Here is a 12,586-nt window from a genome sequence, read left to right on the forward strand (position 1 = left end):
GGCAGAGCACCCAACACTTCATGGAGTTTGCACATTCTCCCCGTGTCTGCGGGGATCTCACTCCCACAACCCAAAAGACAAGCAGGATAGGTGAATTGGCCACACTAAATTGCCCCTTAATTGGAATTTGTTTTAAAAAAGTAACTGTTAATCTAACAGGACTGTTGTGACAAAGGTACACCTTTGTTTATCTGAGATTCACAATTCAATGAAAGACTCCTTTTGTATTTTCAGGCTCACAGTTGTAAGAAAATACCTAAACAGGCCACTTTGACTGCAAAATGGTGTCCTTATTAACAAACAATTACTCTCCCCTTTGATTCCTTCCTGCTCTGAAGGCTTTCTGGGGTTTGGTACATGGGGTATCAGGGGCTCTCTTGGACTCTGTAAAACTATGGGCTAGCATATTCTTTGAGGCCTGTCACAGCCGAGCTTGATGTGGCAAGTTTACACATTCCAGCAAAGAGACACTGGGCAACAATCGGATATGCGGCCACTGGCCCCTCCCCCCCCCTCCCCACCCAATCGAGATGCTGAGGACCACTGTCCTGTCCACACAACAGTCTTGCCCAAAATAAGAACACATTTATCTTCAGGGCAGATCAGTTTGCAGCTGCAATCAAGAATCAGTCTGAAGATATGAAGGAAGAACATATCATAACATTTTTAAACAATCTTTATTTCTATTGATACATGTGTTTTCTTTATGTTCAGAATTCCAAAAGCATAAGGCTATGGAGCAGATTTCCTCGTCAACATATTTTGGACAATATCAAGTTCCAGACTGAGGAAGTATTAAAATAAATCTACATGGTGAACTTAAGTTCATGAGTCGCTATAAACATTTATACAAGCAGATTGCAGGGAAAGACAAGCTAATTCATAACAGTACAAGATAAACACATTTGAAACACTTTGTATGGAATGTACATCAGATACAAACGAAACAGGTCTGATAGATCCAGAAGGAAGAAGTGAGCCTCCAGCAGGACATCAGCAGCTGGATTCTCTGTTCCTGAGACTTGTTGATGTTGGGGCAGGATTTGCGGACTTTCACGACAGCAAAACTGGCGCCGCACCTGGACCGCTTCAGCAACCGTTAAGGGACTAGCTCCAATAGGAAATGGTGTGGGATTCGCCGGATCTGTGATTGACACTCGGGAGGCTGACCAGTTGCAGCTGCATATACACATTACACACGCTCCTCCCATCCAACAAGATGGCACTAGTTGCGCTGAAGCGCGCCCATCCCGCTGATGGGTCGGCTGGGGCCAGAGGGCACCTGGGGGGGATGGCCTAGGGGGGATGGCCTAGGGGTTACCCATATGACCTGTGTCCCTAAGTTCACAGTGGACAGTTAGCGATGGTGTTACGTGCCCGTCCACCCCGACCCCACAGCCCACTCCCCCGCTACTGCCTCAGCCCTGGCAGAAGTACCAGCCAGCTGCACAACTGTCAGCAAGCTATGGCGATGTTGGACACTCCGCACAGACAGTGACCTAAGCCGGGAATCGAATCCGGGTCCCTGGCGCTGTGAAGCAACAGTGCTAACCACTATGCTACCGTGCGCTGATTTTATTGAAACATACAATTGTTAAGGGGCTTGATAGGGTAGATGCTGGAGGACATTTCCCCAGTTGGCAGGTCTAGAACTAGGTGGTCACAGTCTCAGAATAAGGGATCTACCTTGTAGGGCTGAAATGAGGCGAACTATCTTCCCTCAAAGGGTGGCAGAGATTTGGAATTCTCTTTTCAAAGGCATGCTCCCTCGCTGAGTATATTCAAGACCAGCAATTAATAGATTTGTTTGGACACTAGGGGAATTAAAGGATATGAGATAGTCCAAGAAGATCAGCCATGTTTGTATTGGATGGCAAAGCAGGCTCGAAGGGCTTAGTGGCCTTTAACCTGCATCTATTTATTTTGTTCGAATCCTGCGTTTCATTAGAACTTGAGGGTAGATACTCTACTTTCGCCAGTAGTATAAATGGATGATATCAATGAACCCTCCCCTTCCGCCCAAGCCCAAGTTTCCTTTCCAGTGAGGTCACTGAAAGGCACAATGGAGCGCTGTAATTGATTGAGACTCAATGCTGCTCATTTACAGCAACACCCAAAGGTAAAATAACCCCACAAGGTGTCTTTTTTCCAAAGGATGTGGAGGCTTTAGAGACGGTGCAGAGGAGATTTACCAGGATGTTGCCTGGTATGGAGGGCTTAACTATGAGGAGATGTTGAGCAAACTCGGTTTGTTCTCACTGGAACGAAGGAGGTTGAGGGGCGACCTGATAGAGGTGTACAAAATTATGTGGGGCATAGACAGAGTGGATAGTCAGAGACTTTTTCCCAGGGTAGAGGGGCCAATTACTAGGGGGCACAGGTTTAAGGTGCGAGGGTCAAGGTTTAGAGGAGAGGTACGAGGCAAGGTTTTTACGCAGAGGGTAGTGGGTGCCTGGAACACGCTGCCGGAGGAGGTGGTGGAAGCAGGGACGATAGTGACGTTTAAGGGGCATCTTGACAAATACATGAATAGGATGGGAATAGAGGGATACGGACCCCGGAAGTGTAGGAGATTTTAGTTCAGACGAGCAGCATGGTCGGCGCAGGCTTGGAGGGCCGAAGGGCCTGTTCCTGTGCTGTACGTTTCTTTGCTCTTTGAAATTGCCAGCACACATTAGCATTTTCAGCATTTTCCCTACAGCGAGGGATGATGAGCCTAACAGCCACTTCTTCAATAGTTCCAGCGAATTGTCCATCAGATGAGCATTCAGACAAAGGAGTTAAACAGACTGTAATAACATACTATATGCAATGGATCAGCCTCTGATTCTTTACTGTAATAATGTTCCACAACTGAGACATTGAGCTTTGTAACCATTTCCTGACTAATCATTTGTTGTTAATGGGCAGGTGCCCACTGCAGGGCAGCCCTCTTGCTGCTTTGATACGTTCAGCTTTTAATCTAATGTCTCATCAAATTTTACTTGTTTTAATGCCAGCATCTCAACGCTAACAAAATATTTGGTTCGAGAGAATTCGGGCCAACCACATTCTAAGAATAACCACGACTCCATAGCAGACACTGTTAAATATTAAATAATCACGCACTGCATCACCATCGCAAAATAAGCCTGGGAAATCTGTGCACTTTTACAAAACATCCATTCTTTGAAGTTGCTGGCTGCTTAGCTACCGTACAAAGCTAAAGATTTAGGAGTCTTTAGGACATCATTAGCGTTAAAAATGTTACAGTTCAAAAGGTCACCCCTTTCTGCAGTCTTCAGCAAACTAAATGTTACATTCAGTTCAAATTTTTTACGTCAGTTCTGGCATTTGGTGCTGTCTGATTATTGCTTTTTAAATCTCTTTTCGGCTTTTAAGAACTGCTGAGCTCTTAAGTCAATCCTGTAAATTGCCCAGTCCAATCATTAAGGAGAAGGATTTTTAAACTTTCCTGGGGGTGTGACAGTTCTGTGGAAACCAGCTGTGTGGTTCCTTATGAATATTCACCACACTACACACATCTAACAGAATCCGTGGTTAAGGCTAGGCCTGGCCTCTCTAACTTATTTCTAAAGCTATAAGCCCAGCGAGGAGTCAGGTATCTAACTTGTCCAGCCATAGCCAGAGAACATCTCACAATGGCTTCTCTTTCCTGTAGTCAGGAGTTCCCCAGGGATCTATTTCTCACCCTCCACCACCCCACCACCCACTTCTCATCTATACCTACCCTTTGCCCACATTGTGTAAAGACACATCAGGTTCGACAAATCCTCAACAACACCCAGCTCCCTCTCACCCACCACCACCTCTTGACTCATAAGCTGCCTCTGAAATGAAATGAAATGAAAGCATACTTATTGTCACAAGTAGCTTTCAAATGAAGTTACTGTGAAAAGCCCCTAGTCGCCACATTCCGGCGCCTGTTCGGGGAGGCTGGTATGGGAATTGAACTCGCGCTGCTGGCCTTGTTCTGCTTCACAAGCCAGCTGTTTAGCCCACGGTGCTAAACCAGCCCCTCTGTTCTGTCAGATTAACGGTCTTGGAAAGGCCTTAGTTTTCTCTAATTGAACACACTTTTAAATAAACACTTGAAGTGACAATTAACCGAACCGTATTATTCTCCAGTATCAACAGAGAACAGGATGGGGAGAGCACTGCTATGTGTCAAATACTGGATGAGTCTCTTGTATATTGAAAATGGGTTTACTTTGTACAGATATATAACTGTGCTCTCAATAAGGGCAGATCCATCTTTACACACTTCATAAAGGGTAAAAAGAAACACATGCGATGTCGAGGAGGGTTAGTGTTGGACCATGTAATTGCACAATAGCGAAAGCAAAGAGTGTAGAAAAGAAGCTTTGTCTACTATCGGGAGCGTGTCATAAGCTCCTCCAGCGCCTTTTCCCGATGGTTGTTATGGACGAGGAGAACCTCTTTAATATCTTCATGCTGAAAACCCATCTCGTCGAATTGTGTCATTAAGGTCAAGAATTCTGTTGCCTGTGTGCAGAAGGGGGCAAGGCAGGAGAAAGGGAGTTAGTCAAGTTTGGCAGCAAACAAAAGCAACTCAGATAATCAGTTTTGCAAATCTTTGAAGGGCATGGTAATGAAATCCAGACAAAGAGTAACTGTGGTGCTATCACACGATCTAAGCTGCGAACAGAAGGGACCGCAGGGAACCATCAAGCTTCATTTTTATGGAGACTTTGCAGCTTTCAAATGATCTTGGATCGCATCATTCTGCACACTCTGGCATTAGGAAGGACTTTGAAATTTCACCAACGTATGGGATAAAGAAACAAAATCGAGCTGGTTCTATAAACATTGCAGAATGATCACAGCTGAATCACTTTCAGCTCGCTCACATTTTGCTACCCCATGTTTAACTTCCAGAGAAAGACTGCTGCTGGCTCCTCAAGCACGTTAATTATCAGCAGACGAACACTTGTCGATTATCCTTCATCTCAAGCATTGAAACAACAAAAGAAATTTACACAATTGCATTGGACCTTTATACGGTAACATTCAAAGAGCCTAATTTCAAGGACAGAGGCCTAGCTTGACATTAAGATAGATCAAGGAGAGCAGGCTACAATATGACGCAAGTGCAAGAGAGGGCAGAAGAGTGCGTGAGAGACAGAGGCTAAGAGATAAGGGACTGAATTTTCCGTCACAATACCACGCCAAATCTCAGCAGATCAGCTGTTTAGGGCTATCAATTGATAACTTGTAAGAAACTAATCCTTTTGAGGTGAACATGACGTCTTTAAAGAGTCATATTTGACTTGTTTCTTTAACTCCATTTCTCTCTCCACAAATTTTCCAGCACTTTCGATTTCTGTTTCAGATTTCCAGTGTCCACAGTATTTTGTTTTCAATCTTTTTGAGGATTTGATTCTTAATCTTAATTACTCTTCTGTTCTTGAAAGGGTGGAGACTGTACAAATTCATTGCGGTGATTCAACTCAATGCAAGCGCATTGTACGTCAATAAACTGAACATTGATTCGATCAAAATGGAGTAAACTCTACAGATCAAGAGTCCTTTTAAACAATACTGTACTGTGGTGATATGCATGTGCCTTGTGCACGGTAGCCTTGTGGATAGAACAATTGCTTCACAGCTCCAGGGTCCCAGGTTCGATTCCGGCTTGGGTCACTGTCTGTGCGGAGTCTGCACATCCTCCCCGTGTGTGCGTGGGTTTCCTCCGGGTGCTCCGGTTTCCTCCCACCATCCAAAAGATGTGCAGGTTAGGTGGATTGGCCATGATAAATTGCCCTTAGTGTCCAAAATTGCCCTTAGTGTTGGGTGGGGTTACTGGGTTATGGGGATAGGGTGGAGGTGTTGACCTTGGGTAGGGTGCTCTTTCCAAGAGCCGGTGCAGACTCGATGGGCCGAATGGCCTCCTTCTGCACTGTAAATTCTATGATGATCTATGAAATGAAAATGACCTGAAAAACGCTTATTGTCACAAGTAGGCTTCAAATGAAGTTACTGTGAAACAGTATGTGCACATGTGCACAGTAATGTATATAGTTATCTATTAATGTATATAGTTATCGATATGACATCCGACCAACAGGTAGAGATAGAGGTCCACCATGTGACTCCAGAGATCCGGCAGTTGGTAGTAAGTCATATTAGAGGACAGTCGCATTAGAAGTAGCTCCAAGACAATTCACTAATTGTTACTGTTTGTGTCATAGTTTGTTAGTTATCTTCCCATGTGTCCATTTTGTTAATAAACTATCTTACTAGTCAAAAAACTAGATGCTCTGTGTGCATCCTTACCACGGCCACATCACAGAACATAACATGCACAGTCTCGTTAAAGGGTAGAAAATATCCGCTAATGATCATGGATAAATGCCGGAGGCCTTGTGGCGCAGTGGGTAGCGCCTCTACCGCAGGACCAGAGGCTCTGTGTTTGGGTCGAATGCCAGGACCTGTTGGCCACGGAATGACCATTCAATGTGTTTCAATGGGCTGATAGTCAGCTTGGAAATCCTTCCACCACTTCCTCACTATTCCCCAAAAGTTAAAGAAAACAGGTGTGAAAATTCACCAACAGCAAGAGATAAATGCACAACATGTCCATACCTTTGCTTTTTTAGTAGAAGTGTTAACCAATTTGAAGTTAACTGTTAATATTTGGTTTAGATTCTATCTCTCTCCCAGCTTCCACTAATCACTGTTCCAGCTGCTGCATCCCCTCTTTTATATAATCACATTTTGTCCCCTCTCTTCAGTTCTGAAGAACGGCCATGCGGGCTCATAACGTTAACTCTGTTTTCTCTGCCCACGGATGCTGCCCGACCTGCTGAGTTTTCCAGCTTTCTCTAGTTTTGTATCACCAGGATCAGATTGATCTGGCTATTCATTTGTTTGCTTTTTGGGACCTTGCCGTGTGCACCATTTGCCTTCATAACAAGAGTGACTATGCTTCAATAGTAATCCATTAGTTATAAAACTAGTAGAGATTTCCTCGACCTCCGATAAAGTGTTGTCTAAAAGTTGGCAATTTTTTGTACCAGCAGAAATTTCTAGATCCGAGTATGCAATGGAATATGGGTAAAAGATTAGATAATTTATATGTTCAACATGATACCTGTAGGACAGAATAAGAAAAAGGATAATGATACTTTGAAAATTATTTGAGATCTTCAGACCTTTTCCTCTGAATTCTGAAAGATCTCCATAGCTTCTTCCACTAGTCTCTCTTTGTAGCCTTCCTTACAGAGACGGTCCCAGGCACTCAGGTACTTGAGGATCTGGTGATAAAAATGTTTGACAGTTAAAGAATGAAAGCATCATAGAAAATTACCCGTAACATTACTTTTCATACAAAACTGCAACCATCACGCTACAGAAAGGTCACAAACATAGAATCATAGAATCCCTGCAGTGCAGGAGGAGGCCATTCGGCCCATCGAGTCTGCACTGACCATCTGAAAGACCACCCCCTCTCCCGTAACCCCAGAAACCAACCTGCGCATTTTTGAACACCAAGGGGAAATTTAGCGTGGCCAATCCACCTATCCTGACCATCTTTGGATTGTGGGAGAAAACCAGAGCACCCGGAGGAAACCCACCGGGAGAACTCCAAACAGACAATTATCCAAGGCCAGAATTGAATATGGGCCGCTGGCGCTGTGAGACAACAGTGCCGCTGTGCCCATTGTGCCGACCACTGCTACTTGATAAAAGTTCCCAAAAAATGCATCATTGCGGTCAGTCCAGCTTATCTCACTATTTGTTTCTCAATTTATTTCAGGTATTTTACAGTCGTCCCTCAATTAGAAGTAAAGAATTTGAAGGGATTAGAAAACAATTTAATGTTTGCTCAAATTATGAAACTACGTACTGTTTATCTGATTTTTATTTTTATTTAGTTATTCCAATCATTTTTCTGATTGAGTTCAAACAATTAACGTACATTGTTTCTTCGGATAATTTAATTGTTCAATAGTACAATATAACGCTCAGCGAAATGTCCGGCCTCAGAGAATGCAAAGGACGAGATAGAGATTTGCATTAATTTGGCACTTTTTATGACCAGCAGGCATCTCAAAGCGCCATTTAGCCGACGAAGTGCTTTTGAAGCGTGATCACTGTCATAATGTAGGAAACGCAGCAACCGAATTGTGCACAGGAAGCTCCTATAAATAGCACGGCGATAATGAAAAGATAATTCAGTTTTTGTGATGTTGACTGACAAGGGCACAAGGGTAACTCCCCTGTTCTTTTTCAGAATGGCGTGGTGGGATAAATAGATGGACAGGGCTTTACTTTAACATCTCATCCTAAAGGCAGCACCTCTTAGCAGTACTGTAATGCCAGTCTGGATTGTTGTGCTAAAGTGCTGGAATGGGTCTTGAACCCAGGACCTTATAACCCAGAAGCAAGTGTGCTACCCACTGGGCCACAGCGACACAAAACACATTGAAAGAACTTTTAGAATAGCTGTATAATGATCTGAATCTCAAACGCCTTGTTCTCCATTAACAAATACTGGAGATTTTTTCCCCCAAAAATGATTAATGATTATCGAAGTGAGACTTACAGGCCAGAACTGGTTTTCTGACTTTATTTTTAAAAAACAGAGAGATCCTGCTTAAAGATCAGAATAAGTATCTCACGGTATAATTTTCCACAGTCTTTGCTTATCCAGCAGGGACGTGTTACCCACTGTGTCAATACAGAGACTTGGGTTATTCAGCAGGGTCAGTGTTACTCACCATATAAAGTGTTGAGCCTATTTTTATTCAGGACAATTACTCACTGTCCAAATTTGTGGACCCTCTCCTTAATCAGCAGGATAAAGGTGTACGACTGTGTGGACTCCTCTACTACTCAGCAGTGTAAATGGTTACACACTGTATAAGACTGATAGAGCTTACCAGCAAGCGAAGAACCCTGATCTCTAAAGTTCGGTTTAGATTACCATTTAGATTGTTTTTCTTTTCAAAATTAATACAGGGTGAAAAGTTTTTTTGCTAACTCCTTGTCATTAGCAATTTGAAATGCCTGGTCATTGAAGTCTGGCTTAAGTGCAAAGAGTCTGGAGATTGATGGCAGCCACATATGGTGCAGCACTCCAACTGAAATCTATTCCTAACAGCTGACTGTCTTCCCTCACTTTCAAAACATCCACACCAAGAATGTCAGGAATTTCTAAAGCTGGATTAAAACATTTTTTTTTCCCAATTAAGGGACAATTTAATGAGGCCAATCCACCGACTCTGCACATCTTTGGGTTGTGGGTTGTGGGGGCTGAGACCCACGCAGACACAGGGAGAATGTGCAAATTCCAAGAATGAATATTAAAAGTTACTGTGGTAGTGAAGTCCCTTAAAGGGAGCTTGCCCTTTTGGTCCGTGTGCTTGGATCGAGGCCTATTGTGTGGGAGCGCATGAACCCCAACCAATGGGGAAAAAGCGTGGGGAGCGGGGTTCTGGTCAGAGCGAACCAAGGAGCCAGAGTGTGAAGGCCCATAAGGAGAGTCTGTGCCTGTATATAGGTTGCCCTTGTTAGTTGACAATAAAGTCTTTGTTCCTCCTTACTGATGTCTACCTGCCATTTCTTCAAGTCACCACAGTTGCATTTTTCAAAATTCGATGGAGCCAAAAAATATCTCCAGCCCAAGCTTCGCTCATTAGTTTACTGTTACTGTGGAATTACTTGAACAGGGGTAAAAGGATTTCAACCAAAGTGACTATTGTCAAGCTATTTTGGCATGTTTACTATGGAATGAACCCAAGTTTTATATTGTGACTGAATATACTGTACATGCAATAGTAAATTTTAACAGCATTTATTATTATTTATGTGCAAACCAGAAAGCAACAATGGGCAAGAGCAGTTGCGCAATTAAACATGAAAATCTGGAATTTGCTGTCTGAAATATGCTGCTCCTCTGTAAATAGCACAAAAAAAAAAATCAAAATTGCACAGACTGCCGCCCAATTAAAATCTATTGGATGGGGTGAATTTCCTGTACTGACATCATAGATAAGGACTAAACCTGCGACAGAAATTTAGGGCTTGCCTATTTTAGCCTAAGCACCCGTTTGAACAGTGTGAGAAGTCATATTTGCTGCCAAACAATCTCTCTGACATGGAAAATTAACCTTTACAAGTGTGGAGGCTCATTCCATCCAATTTCAATTGTTGTGGGAGGTTTTCAAAAATAATTGCTTTTTAAAAGTTTTCCTTCCTGCCTCTTTTCTTTCACTCTCTTAATCCAATCTTTCTTTCCCCCTCTTTAGTTTGCTTTCTACACCTAATTTGACATTGACTTCATTTTGCCAATTTTTGATGCCGGTACCACCCTGATCATTAATGATCTTCAGCGTGATTGGTTAAGGAGGCACACAATTGGTTGTCTTGTCCTTATAGGTCCTAGATGCCCAATAGAGGGCACTGTCCTATTTGAATCATGTATTCACAGCGACATCTAGAACAAAATGTCATAGACATTAAATGGGCAAGACGCTGTTCATTCACTGGTTGCAGTAAATTCTGACCCATAAATAAAGTACTTAATTCCAGAAATCAAAACGCAAGCAAAGGTTTTAATGGTTTCAAGCTAATCTGCTTTGCTTTGCTTAGTTTAGTTCTGACACAATTCCAAACGATCAAATATCAAACAACCATCAGAATTCCTTGCGCAGTACTTTTTAAAGGAAAAAACAATTGAAGTTATTAATTCAAAGCATTTTTCTATCGATTCCGGATTTTGGCCTGGAACAAAGCCTGTGATGTTGCCATTTATAGACTGGCATGTTCTGACCGCAGATATTTATAGAGTTTCTTTAAATTTGAAATTTAACCTGCTGATGTCAAGCAGAGATTGTTCAAATTACATTGATTCTCTAGCTTTTGGAGCACTGCTCCTTCCTCAGGTGAATGAAGAGGTGAATGACCTCTTCATTCACCTGAGGAAGGAGCAGTGCTCCGAAAGCTAATGATTTGAAACAAACCTGTTGGACTTTAACCTGGTGTTGTAAGACTTCTTACTGTGTTCACCCCAGTCCATCGCCAGCATCTTCACATCATTGATTCTCTAGTTATTGCCCCAGGTGATTTTAGACAACTGCAATTCTTCCTTAATCCACAGTCATGGATATCCCTTGTCACCAATCACTTTGATCCTTCCATTCTCCAGGAGGAGTAGGTAGACCAGCGCATGATGTCTCTACCAGTCCAATACCACCCTCTCCAAGATAGGCCACGGATGTCTCCTTCAGGGTAGTAGTGTGGTGCTGCTCCTGGACACTGCTACACTACTAATTCTTCAGCAGGACAGGGTGCAGCACTGACTTCCCAGACACCTGGTTTCCTATCTCTTTTGGACAGTGCAGTGGTCTCTAGTTAACTCCTGTCACCAGCTGATTTTCACCTTCAGCTAAGGACCTGATAATGAGGCAGGAAGAGAGAGGGGCAGGCACGAAATTTCCCCAAGTCAGCGGGCAATCCAGTGCCCCTCCACAGCCCAAACCTCTTGTCTTTTTCCAGATGGCTAGCTTGTTAAGCCAATAAAAAGGACCAATTAATACCATTGATCAGAAGCCAACTAGAGTTTTCCCAGTCAGTCTCAGGTTCCCCCACGTGGCTTCAAGACATGGGGTGGAATTTTCCCGAAAAATGGCTGAGGGTCGTTTCGGGTGAGAAAATCGGTGCGACTCACGCCAGCACGGCGGTGCGATCCGGATTGCGAACTTCAGCCACTTAGTCAACTTTCTTTTACTCATGTGAAACACACCAAGCCTGAGTCACCAGGCGTCTGATTCACCCAACCTGGGGGTCAGCTGAGAACTGCATTTAAGGGGGCGGTGCATTTAAACGGAAGCTTAGCACTCACTCTCTGTCACGCCAGGAGAACGCCAGCAAGGAGATCTGCGGCTAGGTTCTCAGAGGGGGCCATAACCAGATGCTCGATGCCGTGGAGGAGAGGTGGGCCATGATATGCCCACATGCTGGCAGGAGACCCCTAAGCAATATCACCAATCCCGCCTGGGAGCAATACTGAGTGCAGTCCAGGAGGGCGGAGGTGCAATGCCGAAAGAAGCTGAATGACCCCCACGTGCTGCACCTGTCTCCCCCTGGCATTTGTCCCTTTCATCACCCCCAGGAAGCCACCATTAATTCACCTGCTACCACCTTGCAGCCTCCGAACACCCGGCTTCCCAGCATCAACCTCAGAACCCCCCTGGCACTCTTCATCACAACCTCTTTCTGCCTAGGCACAGTGCCCAAACATGCCACTTGGTCTCGATACCCAACCCACTAAGCGTCCGGCTCACAATGTCCCCTTTGTGCTCCCACAGGAGAGGAAAGACAGAGGCATGGCTGAGCTCTGACCTCTCACTCCCTTCGAGGAAAGGGCAATGGAGCTCGCCAAGGAGGGCCAGGAGTGTACCATCACCGACAATGAGGTTAGCTTGCGGCACAGAAGTGAGGATGCACTGCACCTTCATCCGGAAGACCTGACTCAAGTGAGTTAAATGCCCAAACCGTTGTCCGTGCCATTGCCATGTCCTTTGTGTTGCAGGAACCCCATCCATTGAGGCACACCATC

At 44.1% G+C, this 12,586-nt stretch overlaps 1 long non-coding RNA gene across 1 annotated transcript; it reads right to left on the reverse strand.

Annotated features, from left to right (window-relative positions):
* Nucleotides 1–660: 660 nt before the first annotated feature.
* On the reverse strand, nucleotides 661–7,276 carry LOC140387472 (uncharacterized). Its single transcript, XR_011933879.1, has 2 exons — nucleotides 7,176–7,276; nucleotides 661–4,506 (listed from the first exon to the last, which is right to left on the reverse strand). It is a non-coding gene; the product is annotated as an uncharacterized lncRNA (long non-coding RNA).
* Nucleotides 7,277–12,586: the final 5,310 nt, after the last annotated feature.

This window comes from Scyliorhinus torazame, chromosome 12 (genome assembly GCF_047496885.1).
Source record: "Scyliorhinus torazame isolate Kashiwa2021f chromosome 12, sScyTor2.1, whole genome shotgun sequence".
Classification (NCBI taxonomy): domain Eukaryota; kingdom Metazoa; phylum Chordata; class Chondrichthyes; order Carcharhiniformes; family Scyliorhinidae; genus Scyliorhinus; species Scyliorhinus torazame.